Source organism: Dermochelys coriacea, chromosome 1, assembly GCF_009764565.3.
Source record: "Dermochelys coriacea isolate rDerCor1 chromosome 1, rDerCor1.pri.v4, whole genome shotgun sequence".
NCBI classification, from domain to species: domain Eukaryota; kingdom Metazoa; phylum Chordata; order Testudines; family Dermochelyidae; genus Dermochelys; species Dermochelys coriacea.
This window is the reverse complement of record NC_050068.2, coordinates 294,152,579-294,173,654: the sequence shown is the minus strand read 5'-3', so window position 1 is coordinate 294,173,654 and position 21,076 is coordinate 294,152,579. Positions and strand designations below refer to the sequence as shown.

The 21,076-nt window shown below is 41.7% G+C and overlaps 1 protein-coding gene across 3 annotated transcripts in view; it reads left to right on the top strand.

The window, feature by feature from the left end:
* The window catches only part of SLC16A7 (solute carrier family 16 member 7), a 153,617-nt gene that overhangs the window by 49,844 nt on the left and 82,697 nt on the right, over nucleotides 1-21,076 (top strand). The gene's annotated exons all lie outside the window — the stretch shown is intronic.

Here is a 21,076-nt window from a genome sequence, read left to right as displayed (position 1 = left end):
TAGAAAGGATCATTAAGGGAAGAAAATCGTTTTGCATTTTTTAGTGGTACCTAAAAATTTTAAATTTTAATTAAGAAACAAATGGTAAGTACATTCCAAGAATAAAACTTTACAGTACCACTAGGTTTTGAAATATCTGTGAAAGAATGCTTCCATTGCTGCTTTAATTTTGTATTAATTTATAACTATTGAATGAAAGCCTCCAGCCTCATCAATTAAGAAAACTACAAATAGTTTGAATTGGTTTCTCTTCAAAACGTTACTCAGTAGCATAAGATGTTATTTACTACTTATATCACGGCAAAACCCAAGGGCCACAGTTAGAATCAGGAGTCCAAGGTGCTGGGAGCTGTATAGACATAAAATAAGAGTGTCTCTGTTCTGGTCTGTGCTTCCAATATAAATAGATGGAGACTTAAACTCCAAGTGCCACATTTTCAAAAGGTTTCTAATCCAGTCTCCATTTTTGTGTGTGCAACTTTGTATGTTCAGTTTTTGTTCACTGTCTTGCACACACAAGGCCTGATGCTTCATTTTCCTCCACCTTATGATGTCATTTACACCTGTGGGAGAAATTACTGTTGACCTGATGTAGTGTTTAGATGTTGCTTGTAATTATTAGAACAGGGAGCACCTGCTGTTGGGAGTCTGAAAGGACAGGAAACAGGAAGGAGGGGGGAGGCACTGAGAGGCTGAGAGAAAGCTACAGAGGGTGCAGCAGCAGCTTGGTAAAGAGGTTTCCATTTTGAAAATAAAGTCCTGTTGAAGCTTGTTAGTACCTTGCCTGGTTGATACAACATTTTGGTGATGAGGATAGATCTTCTGCCTCTGAAGCTCCCACCTGCACCCTTTCTGCAAAGCCCAGGTGAGGCTCCAATTGCTTTTACTACCTGGATCCATATGTTTGAGACTTATCTGCTTGCAATCAGTGCTACAGAGATTTCTGAAGTAAGAAAGCGTGCTCTGCTAATCCACTGCCTTGGAGCAGAAGGGCAAGTGTATATTTTACACTTTTCCCCTTGCAGATGATAAATATGAGACTGCACTCACTGCATTAAAGAATTTTTTTGTGCCAAAAGTGAATGTAGTAGCTAATCGCTACAGATTTCACCAGCATGAGCAGAAACCAGGGGAAACTATAATGCAGTATATTGCTTCCCTGAAGATTCTGATTGTAATTTGTGACCAGCTTATTGAGAAAACAACCATGCTTTGTGTAAGAGAATGGTTACTTCTAGAACCACAACGTACACTAGAAAAAGCAATAACCATTGCTACTCAGATTGAGTCAGCTACAGCTGAAGCCAAAATAATGAGCATGGATACAGGAGGCACAGTCCAAGCTGTGACTCCTTTGCAGAAATGTTCACTACCACTGCAGACACACAACTGCAAGAAGAAAACTAATGAGAAACCACGGAATCAGCAAATTCAAAAGTAAAAGCATGTTTTTGCTGTGGATCCCCACAACACCTTGCAAGCTACATAGGATGTCTGGCAAAAGTAGCTCAGTGCAATAATTGCAAAAAGATTGAACATTTTGCTTAAGTATGTCGCAGTAGCCAGTTCAATCAACAGGTGCATGCAGTTACAATACCAGTTGTTACTGTGCTGAGCATGGAAAAAATCACTACTGCACATATTCCAAGATACATAAAGTGCACTGTAAATGTTTCTGCCATACCCTCAGGCAAACCACGCTCTATTCAGCTAATGTTGGACAAGGCTCAGCAGTATCTATACAACCTGATTCCATCTATCTGCATTACTTTAAAGATGTGCCTCTTACTGAACCCAAACTTCACTTGGTGCGCAATTTGAAAAAAACATATTCCAGGACATTGCTGCCTGCCAGTAATAGTTACTTTTGGTGATTGCTGTGTAACTGCAGAGTTCTACATTGTCCACAAAAGCACTCCTATCCTTGGCAGAGATTTATTGGCTACTTTAAATCTCAGGGTAGTTAATGGACGGATTGATCTTCCTCAGCAAAGCACTCTTGCGGTACACACACCAGTTTCAGCTGGGACCCAACACCAGCTTGAGGAGTAACTTGGCTGTGCTTGTGGGTTTCTGCATAAAGTTAAAACATGGAATAATGTGATGCCTGTACGACAGAAGTTAAGGCGCTTACCCTTTTCAGTCAGGGAAGCTGTTTCAGAGGAACTTAGAAAACTTGTTCAAAAGGACATTATTGAAGAGATTGACTCCTCGGAATGGATTTTACCTATAGTAGTGACGCAGAAGAAGGGTGGAGGCATTTGCCTTTGTGTGGACTTAAGGGAGCCAAATAAAGCTATTGTGATTGACAGCTATCCTCTTCCTCACATAGAAGAAGTATTTGAAGAACTCCGGGGAGCAAAGATGTTTTCTACTCTTGATTTGCAGGGGGCATACTACCAGGTTATGTTGCATGAAGATAGCAGAGACCTCATAGCATTTATTATACATGAGAGACTATTTAGTTTTAAATGTGTTCCATATGGTCTCGCATTTCAAAAAATGATGTAATTGATTCTGAAGAATCAACATGGAGTTCAGTGCTATCTGGATGATATTATCGTGTTTGGAAATATTTCTGAGGAGCATGACAATAACCTGCATTCTGTACTAAACTGCATCAGCACAGCAGGCCTCCAGCTCAATAGCTCCTAATGCAAATTTAGACAAACTGAACTCTCCTCTCTGGGACATACAATTTCACAGGCTGGTCTAAAACCTGATCCAGATCATATCCTGGCAATTTCAGATACTCCTCCTCTAACAGATTTGCAAACATTACCTTCCTTCTTGGGTCTTAACTCCTGGTATGCAAAATTACTTCCCAATTATGCTTCTGTCACAGGAATTACTATGGAGAAGTTCAGCCTTAGTGTGGGCAACGGATGCATAAGCTAGTTTCAAAATGGTGAAAGACTTGATTGTACATAGTCCAGTACTTGCACTATTCAGTCCTACATTGCCCACAATTGTAACTACTGATGCTTCTGATTATGGACTTGGGGCTGTCCTTACACAACTACATGAGGACAACACAGAGAGGTCTGTTGCATGTGCTTCAACGACACTAAGTAATGCTGAGAGAAAATATTCTACAGTCGAAAAACTTGCTTGTGGCTGGGCTACTGAAAAATGGAGAACTTATCTGTGGGGCCGCACGTTCAGGTTGTGCACAGACCACAGCCCTTTGACAAAGTTGCACACAATGAAAGGACTGGGAAGAGCAGGATACCGTATTGCTCAATGGTCTACAAGACTACTCTCTTTCAATTATGCACCGGAATATAAGCCTGGAAACCAAAATGTGGTCACTGATTGGCTTTCTTGCCTGCCTTTGCCTTCACCAGATGGTCCACCGGCGGATGAGGATGTAGTAGTTGTGCTTATTACAAGCACTCTCACTGCAGTTACAAGAGAACAATTTCAAGCTGCTTGTTCAGCTTGTCCAATTCAACAAAAACTACAGGAATTTCTGACAGAGATGGCCCAGTCACCCTAAAAACCTTGACCTAGTTTTGCTGCCTTATTTTAGAGTTCGGGATGAACTTTCTTTGTTTAGTTTCAGAGTAGCAGCCGTGTTAGTCTGTATTTGCAAAAAGAAAAGGAGTACTTGTGGCAACTTAGATGCATCCGATGAAGTGAGCTGTAGCTCACGAAAGCTTATGCTCAAATAAATTTGTTAGTCTCTAAGGTGCCACAAGTACTCCTTTTCTTTCTTTCTTTGTTGGCTGTGTGGTACGGGGTACACACCAGCTTCTTGTACCAGAAAAATTACAGTCAAAACTCATACACCTGGCACATGATACTCATCAAGGAATTGTCCGAACCAAACAGCGACTACGGGATCTGTATTGGTGGCCAGGGATGGACTCTCTCAAACTGAAGCACTCATAAAATCCTGTGTCACTTGCCAAATGTATTATAAGACAGCTGTGACATGTACCCCTCCATTACAGCCTGTTCCTCTTCCTGAATCTGCATGGGAAAAAGTGGCGATTGACATTTTAGGACCCTTTGATACTGCTCCAAGTGACTGCCATTATGCCATCACTTTAATAGACTATTTAAGTAAACGACCTGGGGTAACATTTACATCACAAATCTCTTCTGCTACAGTAATTAAGTTCCTCTCTTCAGTTTCTAGCAGGGAAGGTAACCCCAAAGAACTGGTTTCAGATAATGGTAGTCAATTTACTTCCCTGGAGTTTGAAACTTTTCTAGCACAGAAGAACATTTTACACAGAAGGTCATCCTATATTACCCTCAAGCCAATGGGGAAATCGAACGGTTTAACAGAAGTTTGAAAGAGAGTTTGCAAATGGCTAAACTGGAAGGGTGATTGTGGATATCCTTCACTACCGATTTCTTGCAAGCATACCAGACTACACGACATGCCACAATGTAAAGATCACCCACAGAGTTACTGCATGGGAAACAGATGAATATTAAACTGAACATTGCTGGATTGTCAAAGGCACGACCTGATGCCCCAGCGGAGGATGATGTGAGAAAAACAGTTGAACTGAACCAAGTAAAGTATAAGGCTTTCACAGACAAGCGGTGGGGTGCTCAGGAACCAAAGTTTGAGTGTGGTTCCTTCTTTAGAATACGAAAACCTGGAATTTTATGCAAAGGGTACCATAAATTCACAGCTCATCTTAAAATCATGGAGAAGAAGGGACCTTATACCTATTGACTTTCTGATGGGCGGGTATGGAATGCTTCTTTTCTTGCAACTGCCTATGCATCAAGAGGAGATTATGCCAACACCCAGTCTGCATTGGATAACTACACAGTAATAATAATACAACAAGACATTGCACTGAATCCAGGGCTTGAGAGATGGCCTGTCAGACCCAGACAACCACCTGTCTGGACTAGAGACTATGTAATGTAGTATCTACAGTGTTTTCAGTGTGATATTTCTTCCAACAGTATAGTGTCTTGTTTCATATTTTTTCCTGTGGTTAGAACAATAATGTTCATTTTAAGTGGGAGAGTTTCTTAAGAGAGGAGGGAATGTGGTGTTTACATGTTGCTTGTAATTATTAGAATTGGGAGCACTGGCTGTTGGGAGTCTGAAAGGACAGGAAACAGGAAGGAGGGGGGAGGCGTTGAGAGGCTGGGAGAAAGCTACAGAGGGTGCAGCAGCAGCAGCTTTATAAACAGGTTTCCACTTTGAAAATAAAGTCCTGTTGAAGCTTGTTAGTACCTTGCCTGGTTGATACAACACCTGGCCCCTTCCCATTCTGCGGCACAATCTATGCACTATATGCAACATATGCACGAGCTGTAATGCAAGAGGCCTACAGGCCTGTATACTGTAAGACTTGGCTTAAGCTAAAAGCATTTACATATGCTGGACTGTGGCACTTGACCCAGATAATGGACTAGAGGAGATTATGCCAACTAGAAAAGAACCAAAGGGCCTCTGGATGAGTCCCTAGCTGTCCATTATATGCACCCTCCACCCTGCAAAAGTCCCTAGTCAAAATGTTGCCACAGCAAACCGCAGATCTTGATAATAACAAGGTGCGTCAGTATAGTGCTAATTATGAAACTGTCTTTCTGTTATCTGCTTATAAGGCTTTATTAATAATGCTTGAGTGGTGAAAAATAACTAATAAGGAAATGTACCATTTGGCTTGGATTTGGACCTATACAAGACTGGTATTATAGGGGCAGGGTAGAGAGAGACCAGGGTGGCACCTGCGCATGACCATCTCTGTCTCCCTCTGCCTGCATGCTTGTATCCAATAAAAGGCCTCAGGCTCTTTGAACCAAACGGATGGTATGTCTCGTTTTCTAGAACACACCTGTGCAAAATAAATGCAGAGCAGGTCAGAGTCAGAGCATAGATGCTCAACAAGTTGATTTCACAAAAATAGAATTTTGAAATATCAGTAATCAGTTTTGAAAATCATGGCCTGTGAGTCCTGGTTCAGTGCTTAAACAACAAGATCATTCTTCCTTTCTAGACCAATCCTCCTCTTTATTTTTTATGATATTACTCAACAATTTAGGTTTCAGAGTAGCAGCCGTGTTAGTCTGTATTCGCAAAAAGAAAAGGAGTACTTGTGGCATCTTGGAGACTAACAAATTTATTTGAGTATAAGCTTTCGTGAGCTACAGCTCACTTCATCGGATGCATTTGGTGGAAAACACAGAGGGGACATTGATATACACACACAGAGAACGTGAAACAATGGCTTTCACCCCACACACTGTAAGGAGAGTGATCACTTAAGATAAGCCATCACCAGCAGCAGGGGGGGGAAAGGAGGAAAACCTTTCATGATGACAAGCAAGGTAGGCTATTTCCAGCAGTAAACAAGAATATCTGAGGAACAGTGTGGGGTGGGGGGGAGAAATAACATGGGGAAATAGTTTTACTTTGTGTAATGACTCATCCATTCCCAGTCTCTATTCAAGCCTAAGTTAATTGTATCCAGTTTGCAAATTAATTCCAATTCAGCAGTCTCTCGTTGGAGTCTGTTTTTGAAGTTTTTTTGTTGAAGGATAGCCACCCTCAGGTCTGTAATCGAGTCACCGGAGAGATTGAAGTGTTCTCCAACTGGTTTTTGAATGTTATAATTCTTGACATCTGATTTGTGTCCATTTATTCTTTTACGTAGAGACTGTCCAGTTTGACCAATGTACATGGCAGAGGGGCATTGCTGGCACGTGATGGCTTATATCACATTGGTAGATGCGCAGGTGAACAAGCCTCTGATAGTGTGGCTGATGTGATTAGGCCCTATGATGGTGTCCCCTGAATAGATATGTGGACAGAGTTAGCAACGGGCTTTGTTGCAAGGATAGGTTCCTGGGTTAGTGGTTCTGTTGTGTGGTGTGTGGTTGCTCGTGTGTATTTGCTTCAGATTGGGGGGCTGTCTGTAAGCAAGGACTGGCCTGTCTCCCAAGATCTGTGAGAGTGATGGGTCGTCCTTCAGGATAGGTTGTAGATCCTTGATGATGCGTTGGAGAGGTTTTAGTTGGGGGCTGAAGATGATGGCTAGTGGGGTTCTGTTATTTTCTTTGTTGGGCCTGTCCTGTAGTAGGTGACTTCTGGGTACTCTTCTGGCTCTGTCAATCTGTTTCTTCACTTCAGCAGGTGAGTATTGTAGTTGTAGGAATGCATGATAGAGATCTTGTAGGTGTTTGTCTCTGTCTGAGGGGTTGGAGCAAATGCGGTTATATCGTAGAGCTTGGCTGTAGACAATGGATCGTGTGGTATGATCTGGATGAAAGCTAGAGGCATGTAGGTAGGAATAGCGGTCAGTAGGTTTCCGATATAGGGTGGTATTTATGTGACCATCGCTTATTAGCACCGTAGTGTCCAGGAAGTGGATCTCTTGTGTGGACTGGTCATCATCTGGACCCATGGAAAAGAAGCCGTTGAGGAATTCCACCATGATTCCAACAATTTCCATCCCACCATCAACCTCAGCCTGGACCAGTACTCAAAAATTTAGTGTGCCCAAATAAAGGCCAAGTTTTGAAAATTCATCCATGGTGGTTTTTTAAGACTCCGTTCCCTTCATCCATTACCTAAGTAGTTGTTAATTCACCTTCCCCCATCCACTATATCTTCTTCCATTATTGTGATGTTATCATTATCATATCACTTTGGGCCTATGAGTCATGCTAAAAATGGGGTGGGGGAAAACCTTACACATTTAGTTGCTTGTAACTACAACTAAGAAGATCTTTGAGTAGTTTTTTATAGTTTGTCAGCAATCAAGAACCCTTGATTTTTCTACCTTTGGAACCCGGACTACTTTAAATTAGAGAGGGGAAACAAAGTTTGGGGGAGATTATGCAGCTCCTTGAGTGCTACATATAAATAGCTTTTTTGCCCCTGCTAAGTAATTTGTTCCAGAAGGTGTGCTGTTGCTATCAGATAAAATGACAGGTTTCAGAGTAGCAGCCGTGTTAGTCTGTATTCGCAAAAAGAAAAGGAGTACCCGTGGCACCTTAGAGACTAACAAATTTATTAGAGCATAAGCTTTCGTGAGCCACAGCTCACTTCATCAGATGCATTGATGAAGTGAGCTGTGGCTCACGAAAGCTTATGCTCTAATAAATTTGTTAGTCTCTAAGGTGCCACGGGTACTCCTTTTCTTTTATCAGATAAAAGCACTTTTAGCTGCTCAGTTTTCTGCATTGTTTCTGATCCCTATAGTATCTACAGTGATCTTACTTTCTAGCTCTGTTTACGGTAATGGGAAACTTGGGTGGGACCAAGCCCATGAGACTGCGTATTTTGCAGTAAACAGTGAATCTCACATAGCAATGAGGGGACTGTAGCAATGAGCTCTTTGTGTGTGCTGAATACCCAGACAAGAAGTTAAGGGTTTGGGAGGCTATGAAAGGGAATTTAAATGATGTAAAAGTTTTCAAGAATCATAACCCTACAAGAGAATAAAAGCTCTGCTTCTAAGGTGAAATTTCTGTGCAATTCTTTATTGATGAAGAGCTATAAAATATAACCCAGACGTTTGTACCAGAACTATTTATTGCCCTTTCCAAAATTTGTTGGGTGATTTCACAGTTGAAAATTGTTATATGCTCCAGTTCTTTTCCAGAAACATTTTGCACTCTGCACTGCTTAGTTTGAGGAGAGAATGGAGATTGGAAGAACTGAGGGATGACCCCATCTATATCCATACAGGGCTTTAAAAATAATAGAATAAAAAAAGACTATTTTATATTACAGTTCCATACTTGCAACTGCATATTCTATTGGAGCTTTCTGATTCTCACTAGAGTTAATGAAAGTACTTCCATTGATTTCAATGGGCATTGGATGAGGCTCAATAGGCTGCAGCCAATCTGAACAGGTCAAAAGTTTCTTCCTGAAATACAAAGAAAAAACATCTATTTTCAGCAAATTTCAAAATATGATTTAGGTCTTCCCCTCCTTTTCAGCTTCATGAAAAATGAATAACACTATCTATCATTCCTTGAAAGACTCAGAACGTTTCCTGTGGAACTGTTAAAATTTTCAAGGATTTCTGGTTGCTTGTCACAGATTATTATCATCATGCTGAGGACTAGTTATGAATTTTTTTTTAATTCTCTGAATGCTATATATTGTACATTAACAAAAGAAGCCTACCCTGGCTTCACTGATTTCCATGAAAAATATAGAATTAGGCTTTCTCTGAGTGAACAAAAGCCAACAAACAACAAAAGCCAAAGAAGCCATAAGCTAAGTGAGAAGTAAAAATCAGAAAGGTAAAAGTTGATTGCCTATTTTGTAACAAGTGTACATAGTTTAACATGAATCAGCCTAGACTTTCTTGCATAAACAACTCTCCTTTCCCTACTCTTGCTTGCTTTAACACAGAACATAAGTGTATGCAGGGTCAATGAGGGTGAACCAAGGTTTTGGTCACAAGGATACAAAGGTGACCTTGTTCTACTATGATGTCAGATATTTTATCTGAATCCTCAATCGAGTCCTCCAGCTGTATCCTTGAGAGAGCTAGCATAGATATTAAAATACTGGAAACATGAAGGACACAGGTTAAATAAGAAATGTGTGACAAGTTCAGTGGACTGAGTAAATGACAAAATTCAATCAAAGCTTCAAAAAATGTTTATGCACACAGCATTCTGATGTATCAGTGAAATTAATGTATTGCTTTCCTGTATTGTCTGTTGCAACTATTCTATTTGACACTCTTCCCCTTTCTATTTAACAGGCATATATACATACTGCAAAATACAAACAGACATTAATTGGACTTGTGCAGAATTCTTTTTGTTATTTATCTCTGCTAGGCAATGTAAAACAACACTACTTCTCCAGATATGTCACAGGTTTTGATTTCATCTGCAAAGCCCTACCTGTTTTGCATCCTGAGCCCTGGCTGACTTACAGTCCAGCTCTCTGTTTCTGGTCGTTTGCAGCACTTAAATCAGAGGTGGGCAAACTACAGCCACCAGGCCACATCCGGCCTGCGGAACCGTCCTGTCCGGCCCCTGAGCTCCGGGAGGCTAGCCCCCGGACCCTCCCCCGCTATTTCCCCTCCCCCTGCAGCCTCAGTTTATTGTGCCGCCAGTGCAATGCTCTGGGCAGCGGAGCAGCGAGCTCCTGGGGCAGCGCAGCTGCAGAGCCCGGCCTGACTCGGTGCTCTGTGCTGCGCAACGTGGCTGCCTGTCCTAGTGCAGCTCCACTGCCTGCCACCGCTCCAGGCAGCGTGGTAAGGGGGCAGGGGTGGGGGTTGGATTGCATGCAGGGAAGTTCGGGGTGATGGTCAGGGGCTGGGGGTGTGGATAGGGTTGGGGCGATCAGAGGGTGGGGAACAGGAGGATTGAATAGGAACAGGGGTTCCGGGGGGCAGTGAGGAAGGAGACGAGGGGTTGGATGGGGCGATGGGAGGCAGTCAGGGGCAGCGGTTCTGGTGGCAGTCAGGGGACAGGGAGCGGGGGGGTGGATGGGGCAGGGGTTCCAGAGAGGGTAGTCAGGAAGGAGAGGGTTGGATGGGGTGACGGGGAGGGCAGTTAGGGGCGGGATGCCCGGGGGCAGTCAGGGAGAAGGGATGGTTGGATGGGGCATGGGTCCCGGGGGGCAGTTAGGAAGGAGAGGCGGGGGTTGGATGGAGTGGGGGATTTGGGAGCGATCAGGAGACAGAAAGCAGTGTGGGTGGATGGGGCAGGAGTCCCCGGGAGGCCATCAGGGAATGGGGGCGGGGGGGTTTGGGTGGGGCAGGAGTCCTGGGGAGGGCCGTCGGGGGATGAGAAGCGGCAGGATGGTCAGATAGGGGGCTGGGGCCGGGCCATGCCTGGCTGTTTGGGGAGGCACAGCCTCCCTTAACCGGCCCTCCATACAATTTCAGAAACCCGATGCGGCCCTCAGGCCAAAAAGTTTGCCCGTCCCTGACTCAAAATCAGCTGAGCTACATGTGCACCCTGGACTGGAACTCTGGGGGACTAGATGCACGGCATTCTTGGTACCAGGCCCTTGGTATTGGAATCTGCTTTCTGTGTTGGTCTCTTGAATACCTAATTTGGAATATAATGGAAAGCTCATCTGTTGACTTCCATTAGGGAAATATAGTGAATGAATTTTACAGAGGTGGTTGCTTCCCATTATCAAGGTTGCTACTAGGCTACCCTCCACTTTCGTTTGGAAAATGTAATTAGCCTGGAAATGGTCAGATTTATTTTGAAGACACGGAAGAATATTTTTGCAAAGCCTGAAGAATTTGCTTTAATCATTTATGAGCTAGATCCTTAAAAATTCTCATGATCTGAAATGTTGCTTTGCCTAATGTTTGTCTCATTCTGTAGCTCAAAATGGCTTGTTACTGTTCCCCCTTTGAAATTTCCACATACATACATCTTGAAAACCTGTGTGCTGGACCAAAATCGAAGAAAATACATTTACAATTAAACCAAGTTATTAATTTAATTTCCTTTGAATAGTTTTAGGTTCAATCCTGTTCCCACTGATTTCAGTGGGAGTTTTTTGCTGTTTACTTTAGTGAGAGAAGTCTTGGACACTATGGCCTAAACTTTCAAAAACATGAAATCAGTTTTGTAGTTTCATTTTTTGAGTCCCCAGCATAAAGTAACTACAATTTGATGTCTTCTTATTTGTAGGTTTAAGTCATATTGAATTTGTTCTGAAAACATTGAATAAACTAAATATTTCTTTTGAAATTAAGCCTTCAAAATAACTCTTTGAAAGTTTTATACAGAGCCTAGGCTTTCTTGTGTCCCTTTACCAGCCCAGTGAAACCCCATTATATCACAACACTCAAAACATGAATAGATTTTACTGACTATCCCCAGGCAGTCTTACTGTCACTTTTTAATCTTTATACAGTACAAGAGTGACAAGCACTTTAAAAATGCAGATAGATTAGATAGATTTTGACATTGGCTTGGGCAAGACGCAGTTTTCAAGGGCAGAAATAATAAAATGTTTAAGGATTTTCTATTGAAAAACTAGACACAATTCTCCATCACTGAAAACTGATAGAGAAAAGAAAAAGCCAATAGGGAATATATTCCGCAATAGCCTCCCTCATCAGTGATTTATTTCAGTGGCCAAAACAAAGATACCAGAGTTGGTACTTATATAAAATTCATTCTCTTCGAGAGCTTTTCATGACCCTTGAAAACATGCTGGGATGATATTTTCCTTGTAGACAGTGCATTTTCACTGACAGATTCTTTCTACAATTTCCAACTAGCTAGAGGAATATGGATTTTGTTGTATAGCCATTATTAGTTTGGTCAGCTCAGCTCATCCCTTTAATTTAAAGATAGGGTGACCCCCTATTCATAACACATCAAATAACTTTATCTTTATTTAGCTATGTAATAGATACCGACAAAAACAGCCCAGGGGAATTCAGAAACAATCAAAATTATCCCAAAAATTTGTTTAAAAAACCTAGTTAAGGTTTCTAGATGATTACAATAAACTCAATTATCTATGTACTTTTATTTATTTGGATTTAAATAATAACTCTAAAGATGCCTATCCAAGGCCCACAGGACACCAACACTATATTAACGTCATACTTAAATCTCAACAGAATTAAAACAATCAATTCAACAGGACTTCAGCTAGCCAGCTTCAGCTTCAGCTAGCCAATAGAAGCTCCTTTACCCCCTATTCATCAATATGGGATATATACCTTCAGCACTCTCCAGAACCCAGCTCAAGTTTATTTTTGGAGCATGCCTGCAAGGTCACACATTTGGGCTATTTCAGATATGGGGAGCAAATTCCAGGGTCTCTGAGCTGTCATATACAATGCCCTGCCAGCCACTTCCTCTCTTTTATAACAGGGAGGATCTATCTTGATCATTCTTGCTGACTGTAGCTGTGGCAGTTTGGCATGGGGAGAGTGGCAATCCCTCACATAAGGGAATCCCAGGACCTTTAGGGCTCTATAGGTCATAACCAACAGCTTGAATTCCACTGGAGACTAGTAGGCAATCTAGATGACTCCTAAGTTGTTAAAACTAGTGACTGATGGCAAACACACTCTCAATCAAAGGGGTGATATTACCACCACCATTTCCTCGAACTGCTTGCCCCACCCCTCAGCCATCACCTCAGTCTCATGTGAGATGAGCTTCAGCCAGCTTACTGTCATCTATGACTTGAAATCAGACAAAGGTTTTTAACCATCAGAGGAGTGAAGTTCTGGAATAGCCTTCCAAGGGAAGCAGTGGGGGCAAAAGATCTATCTGGTTTTAAGATTCTACTTGATAAGTTTATGGAGGAGATGGTATGATGGGATAATGGGATTTTGGTAAGTAATTGATCTTTAAATATTCAGGGTAAATAGGCCAAATCCCCTGAGATGGGATATTATATGGATGGGATCTGAGTTACCCAGGAAAGAATTTTCTGTAGTATCTGGCTGGTGAATCTTGCCCATATGCTCAGGGTTTAGCTGATTGCCATATTTGGGGTCGGGAAGGAATTTTCCTCCAGGGCAGATTGGAAGAGGCCCTGGAGGTTTTTCGCCTTCCTCTGTAGCATGGGGCATGGTTGACTTGAGGGAGGCTTCTCTGCTCCTTGAAGTCTTTAAACTATGATTTAAGGACTTCAATAGCTCAGACATAGGTGAGAGGTTTTTTGCAGGAGTGGGTGGGTGAGATTCTATGGCCTGCATTGTGCAGGAGGTCAGACTAGATGATCATAATGGTCCCTTCTGACCTTAATATCTATGAATATATGAATCTAGTCCAGTTTACTGCACTCAAGGCAGGGCTAAGTATTATCCTGACCATCCCTGTCAGATGTTTGTCCAACCTGCTCTTAAAAATCCCCAATGATGGAGATTGCACAACCCAGGGCAATTTATTCCAGTGTTTAACCATTCTAACACTGAGGAAGTTTTTCCTAATGTCCAACCTAAACCGCCCTTGCTACAATTTATGCCCATTGCTTCTTGTCCTATCCTCAGAGGTTAAGAAGAATAATTTTTCTCCCTCCTCCTTGTAACAAGCATTTATGTAGTTGAAAACTGTTATCATGTCCCTTCTCAGTCTTCTCTTCTTCAGACTAAACAAACTCAATTTTTTCAATCTTCCCTCGCAGCTCATGTTTTCTAAACTTTTAATTATTTTTGTTGCTCTTCTCTGGACTTTCTCCTCTTTGTCCACATCTTTCCTGAAATGTGTTGCCCAGAACTGGACACAATACTCCCGTTGAGGCATAATCGGCAAAGAGTAGAGCAGAAGAATTACTTCTTGTGTCTTGCTTACAATACTCCTGCTAATACATCGCAGACTGATGTTTGCTGTTTCTGCAACAGTGTTACACTATTGGCTCATATTTAGCTTGTGATCCACTATGACCCCCAAATCCCTGTCCATAGTACTCCTTCCTAGGCAGTCATTTCCCATTTTGTATGTGTGCAAGTGATTGTTCCTTCCTAAGTGGAGTACTTTGCATTTGTCCTTATTAAATTTCAGCCTATTTACTTCAGACTATTTCTCCAGTTTGTCCAGATCGTTTTGAATTTTATTCCTATCCTCCAAAGCACTTGCTACCCATCCCAGCTTGGTATCATCCCTAAACTTTATAAGTGTACGTTCTATGCCATTATCTAAGTCATTGAGGAAGATATTAAACAGAACCGGACCCAGGACTGATCCCTGCTAGACCCCACTTATTATGCCCTTTCAGCATGACTGTGAACTACTGATAACTACTCTCTGCAAACAATTTTCTAACCAGTTATGCACCCACCTTATAGTAGCTCCATCTAGGTTGTATTTCCCTAGTTTGTTTACTAGAAGGTCATTGCGAGACAGTATCAAAAGCCTTACTAAAGTTAAGATATACATCTACCACTTTCCCCCATCCACAAGGCTTGTTACCCTGTCAAAGAAAGCTATCAGGTTAGTTTGACATGATTTGTTTTTGACAAATCCATGCTGACTGTTATTTATCATCTTATTATCTTCTAGGTGTTTGTAAATTGATTGCTTGATTATTTGCTCCGTTCTCTTTCCATGTATAGGAGTTAAGCTGACTGGTCTGTAATTCCTCGGGTTGTCCTTATTTCCCTTTTTATAGATGGGCACTATATTTGCCCTTTTCCAGTCTTCTGGAATGTCTCCTGTGTTCCATGACTTTTCAAATATAATTGCTAATGGCTCAGATATCTCCTCAGTAAGCTCCTTGAGTATTCTAGGATGCATTTCATCAGGCCCTAGTGATTTGAAGACATCTAACTTGTCTTAAGTAATTTTTGACTTGTTCTTTCCCTATTTTAGACTCCGATCCTACCTCATTTTCACTGATATTCAGTATGTGAGATGTCCAATCACTACCAACCTTCATGGTGAAAACCGAAACTAAGTCATTAAGCACTTCTGCCATTTCCACATTTTCTGTTATTGTCTTTCCCCCCTCATTGAGTAATGGGTCTACTCTGTTCTTGGTCTTCCTCTTGCTTCTAATGTATTTGTAGAATGTTTTCTTGTTTCTTTTATGTCCCTAGCTAGTTTGATCTCATTTTGTGCCTTGGCCTTTCTAATTTTGTCCCTACATATTTGTGTTATTTATTTATATTCATCCTTTGTAATTTGGCTGAGTTTCCACCTTTTGTAGGATTCTTTTTTGAGTTTTAGATAATTGAAGATCTCCTGGTTAAGCCAGGGTGGTCTCTTGCCATACTTCCTATCTTTCCTACTGTAACGATGCTAGTTCTGGCAGGACACAACTGAGAGTGCTAATTTAGGACAAATTGCTTAAAGCAGGGAAGTTATAGCCTAAGGTTGGGGTTCCTTTGCCATTAAGGCAAACCAAACCAGCCAAACAGAGAGGACTTTGGTTTTACCCCACTGGCTAACCACAAGTCACACAAGCAATTCCCTTAGACACTCCAGTATCCCAGTATCACTACCAGTGCCACTTGTTATGGGGATGAATGGTTATGAAAACCAATATCCCAGTTAAAGATAAAAGGTTCTCTCGATCCCAAAGGACTAAGCCCCAGACCCAAGTCAATATACAAATCTTATCCACAAATCATGCTGTTCCCAATCCTTTAGAATCTAAAATCTAAAGGTTTATTCATACAAGAAAAAAGATATGGATGAGAGCTAGAATTGGTTAAATTGAATCAGTTACATACAGTAATGGCAAAGTTCTTGATTCAGGCTTGTAGCAGTGATGGAATAAACTGAAGGTTCAAATCAAGTCTCTGGAGGACATCCACAGCTGGGATGGGTCATCAGTCCTTTGTGTAGAGCTTCCATTTGTAGCAAAGTCCCTCCAGAGGTAAGAAGCAGGACTGAACACAAGTTGGAGGAGCAGCAGCAGCTTTTTATAGTCTCTTGCCATGTGGTCTCTGCTTTCTTTGTCCCAAAGACAAGCTGTCCATCACATGGCATGGAAAAGCCTCAGAGATCTGTCCATAGTCATGTCCCTGCAGGCCTTGCTGAGTCACAAGGTGTGTCTGCCTTCTCTCAAAGGGTCAGTTGTATAGCTGATGGTCCTTAATGGGCCATCAAGCAGGGTAGGCAGAGCTGACACCAACTTGTCTGGGATATCACCCAGAAGCATAGCATAAGTTTGAAATACAGACAGTACAGAGCCAATATTAATAACTTCAACTACAAAATGATACACATATACAGATAGCATAATCATAACCAGCAAACCATAACCTTTTCTTAGATACCTTTTTTGACCCCCTTTATACAAGATTTGGTGCTATTACAGGACCTTGGTTGCAACAATGATCTATGTGGTCTCAGTTCATGTCAATAACATCACACCTACGCAGTGATATAGTTTGCTCTTGTGCCCTTAATAGGAGCTCGTTGAAAAACTGCCAACTGTCTTCAATTGTTTTTCCCCTTAGACTTGCTTCCCATGGGAGTTTATCTACCAACTCTGAGTTTGCTGAAGTCTGCCTTCTTGAAATCCATTGTCTTCATTGTTCTCCTTCCTACCATTCCTTAGAATCACTAACTCTTACCATTTCATGATCACTTTCATCCAAGTTGCCTTCCACTTTCAAGTTCTCAACCAGTTCCAAACTATTTGTCAAAATCAAATGTAGAACAGGCTCCCCACTAGTAGCTTTCTATACCTTCTGAAATAAAAAAAATGGTGTCCAGTACATTCCAAGAACTTGTTGGACAATCTGTGACCTGGTGTGTTATTTTCTCAACGTCTGCCTGGGTAGTTGAAGTCCCGCATCACCACCAAGTCCTGTGCTTTGGATGATTTTGTTAGCTGTTTAAAAAAAGCCTCATCCATCTCTTCTTCCTAGTTTGGTGGCCTGTAGTAGACCTACCGTGACATCACTCTTGTTTTTTACCTTTTTATCCTTACCCAGAGACTTTCAACAAGTCTGTCTCTTAATTCTATTTCAACCTCAGTCTTAAGTGTGTACATTTTTAATATATAAGGCAACACCTCCTCCCTTTTTTCCCTGCCTGCCCTTCCTGAGCAAGCTGTATCCTTCTATACCAATAGTCCAGTCATGTGTATTAGCCCACCAAGTCTCCGTGATGCCAACTATGTCATAGTTGTGTTTATTTACTAGCATTTTGAGTTGTTCCTGCTTATTCCCCATACTTCTCGCATTAGTATACAGACATCTAAGATATTGATTTGATTTCCCACAGTTCTGTCTTGTCTCTCCCTTATTTCTGCTATAACAGCCCTTGCTCCCCCAAGATTCCGACCCTTATTCCAGGTCTCCATGTTTTTGACTTATCTATGGGCTTTGCCCCATCAACCTAGTTTAAAGCTCTCCTCACTAGGTTAGCCAGTCTGTAGCCAAATATGCTCTTCCCCTTCCTCGATAGGTGGACCCCATCTCTGTTTAGCAGTCCTTCTTCCTGGAACAGCATCTTATGATCAAGGGAGCCGAAGCCTTCCTGGTGACACCATTCTCGCAGCCAGGAATTCACCTCCAAGATGCATCTGTCTCTGCCAAGGCCCCTACCCTTGAATGGAAGGACTGAAGAGAACACCACCTGCATTCCCAACTTCCTCACCCTTACTCCCAGAGCCCTGTAGTCACTTCTGATCTGCTGAGGGTCATACCTCGCAGTATCATTAGTGCCCACATGGATGAGTTGCATGGGGTAGTAGTCAGAGGGCCAGATGATCCTCGACAATCCCTCCATAACATCTTGGATATGGGCCCTTGGCAGGCAGCATAGTTAAGGATCTCATAAATGTGCCAGCAGGATAAACATAGACACAGTATTCATATCAAACACAAAGAAATGCATATTTCATCACAATACACCAACATTAACACAGACCTCAAATCAATACTATTATTTCATTAGGAATCTCAAAACATACACGCAATGCAAAATACTTCTTGAAAAAGACTGTGAAAAGAGAAAAATGATACATGTACCATCAAATACATTGATCAGCTTCATATAGAAATCTACATGCATGAAAGGAAGGATGGGCTTGTGGTTAGGGTTCTAGCCTAGATTTGACAAATCTGTGTTCAGTATTTTGTTCTACTACAGACTTTCTGTGTGATGTCAGCCAAATTACATAACTTCTCTCTGCCTCATTTACCCAACTGTATAAAATAGAGCTTCCCTACCTTACATCATTAATACATTAATGATGGTGAGGTGCTCAGGTAACAAGGTCATAGAATACCTTAGACACATACTTCAGCAGTACTATATGCTTTTTTTTTACTCAACTATTTAAACAGCATTATTATCAATAAATAGCAAAAATCTATTATCAGTTAATATATTAATTGCTATTACCTACTTAGCAGTGTCCAATAAAAGGAAATATTTGAAAAAAATTAAGATAATAAAAATAATGCTATTAAAAACCACAATTTGTGGGTGAAATTTAAGGTGGTTTTGTTTTGATGAAATATAGATTTCTTTCTGACTAAGAATAAAGTTTTAAGAATAAAGTCTTCATCTGTGGTTGTAGTAGGGTTTCTGTGGTGCAAAGCTGCCATAAAACCATCTTTTCTTATCTTTTGTTTAAAGAAGCACTCAATTTCAAGTGCTTTATTGGCAGTTAATGATTTTGCTGTTACATGGTAGCATGTGGAAGAACTTTCACATTAGAACAAGTATGCATGGTTAGTTAGAGCAAATCAATAGATGGTTTGCTGTGCTTATAGACAAATTAAAGGTCTTCATACAGTGACTTGCAGTTAAACAAATATCACTGTTATGAAAGCTTTTAGATATGTTGTGTATCTGAGCTATTTAACTATAATTTATAATTTTTCTGTCTAATTATAGAGGAAGCACAAGTACAATATGACTGTCTAGTCCAAGTAAACAACATTGCTATTTCTAGGCCATATTTATCGTTTTGCAAGATTCTTTTCATATTTCATGAATGTTATTCATAAAAAGACTCTCAAGGCCTACTCGTGTTTCTTTGGTTTTCAAGAGTGGTTAAAAGGTAATTTTTTTTCTAATAGAACATAAACATATTTTCCTTCTGAATCATGTTAATCAGCAGATAATTATATGCCTGTTATGCTTTTTTAGGGAGTCAAGCAATTCTTGATTAACTATATTAAGCAATTTGTCTATTATAATGAACCTTGGAGATGTTATTAATGCAGATAAGATCAGTGTTACAATAGGGCAGTATGGTCCAGTACGCCATACCAGTAAGCTATTTATAGCTGTACAGCATACTGAAAAGACACAAGAGGAGCAGAACGTGGGGCCTCCATGCGACCACACGCCAGCAGCTTCGCTGGCGTGATTGTATCTGGCATGATTCTGCATGCCTGCATCCCCTGTCCGGGGTCTGTACAGCAGTCCCGCAAGAGGACAGGGCTGGGGGAGGTACAGCTGCATGACAGGAGCTGCTGGCAAGGGGCCGCCTGGTAGCCCCACGTTCTGCTCCTTTCACCACTGCGGTTTCTGGGAGAGCCCTGAACCACAGGCATTCCCAGGAACCGCAACGGCAAAAGAAGCAGAACGTGCAGCTACTCCGGTGTGGTTGTACCACCCCCAGCCCTGCCCTCAACCCTTCCAGGCAGCTGCGTGCCTGCGTCTCCTGTCTGGTGTCTGTATCACAGAGGACAGGGCTGGGGGCGGGGTTGGGGGTGGTGCAGCTGCGCTGGAGGAGCTGCCAGCATGGGGCCGCCTGGCGGTCCCACGTTCTGCTCTTTTCGCTGCTGCAGTTCCAGAGGGCCCTACAGTTCAGAAGTCTCCGGTGCAGCAGGAGGAGGACAGTGGCCCCCCTCATCAGGTAATGTGGGATGGATCATGGGGTGGGGGAGGAGAAGAGCCTGGGGCCCTGGACTGGGGGCGGGATCACGTGCGGAATCACATGGGGAAGTCACGAGCCCTCTCCCTTTTAGCTGGTGCAGCGTACCGGTAAGAAATGAATTCTTCTTGCACCATTGGATAAGATCCAGGCTACAGTAACTTGTAGTGAGTGACTGAAAAAGTTTGATTGAATTACTGAAGTCTCTTGTAATAGTCAATTTAGCCTTTTATGTCTAGGTTATCCAACTGGAATTTAACAGCCCAAAGCAATGGGTTATGCTGATATTCTTGGCTGTAAGAGCCACCTCCCATGCTGTATTCATAATGAGTCTTTTATTGTAGTTTTAGAGATACTTAATTGTGAAGTGGCACAGCAAAGTGGCTGAGATCTACGTACTACAACTAAAAGTTGTGAGCAAATCTGTTAGTTTTCCTCTTGAGCACATCAAAACCTTGGGTGATCAGCTTTGTCTTGCACTTAGCTTTATCCCACATGTCTCAAAGGAATTGCATGTTTTACTTTCAGTGATTTCCTCCCCATCTTACAGAACTGAGTGTTGAAAAGATATGCCATTTTGATTATGTTGGGTTTTTGTTTACCCATAGTGGTTTTGGTCACAAAAAAAGTCAGATTAGGAAAGCTCTTACTGTGGATATCTGGAGGGTAGAAGCTGTAGACAAAAGCTGATTAGTTACATCTAATACAAATCTTCTGAATAGAACTGTGCTCTAATTGGGTTAATATAATACATACATATTTTGGTAATTATATTTCCCCACACTCTCTTGCCTAAACATGTGTGAGATATGCTTAGGCATGTTAATACATATTTAA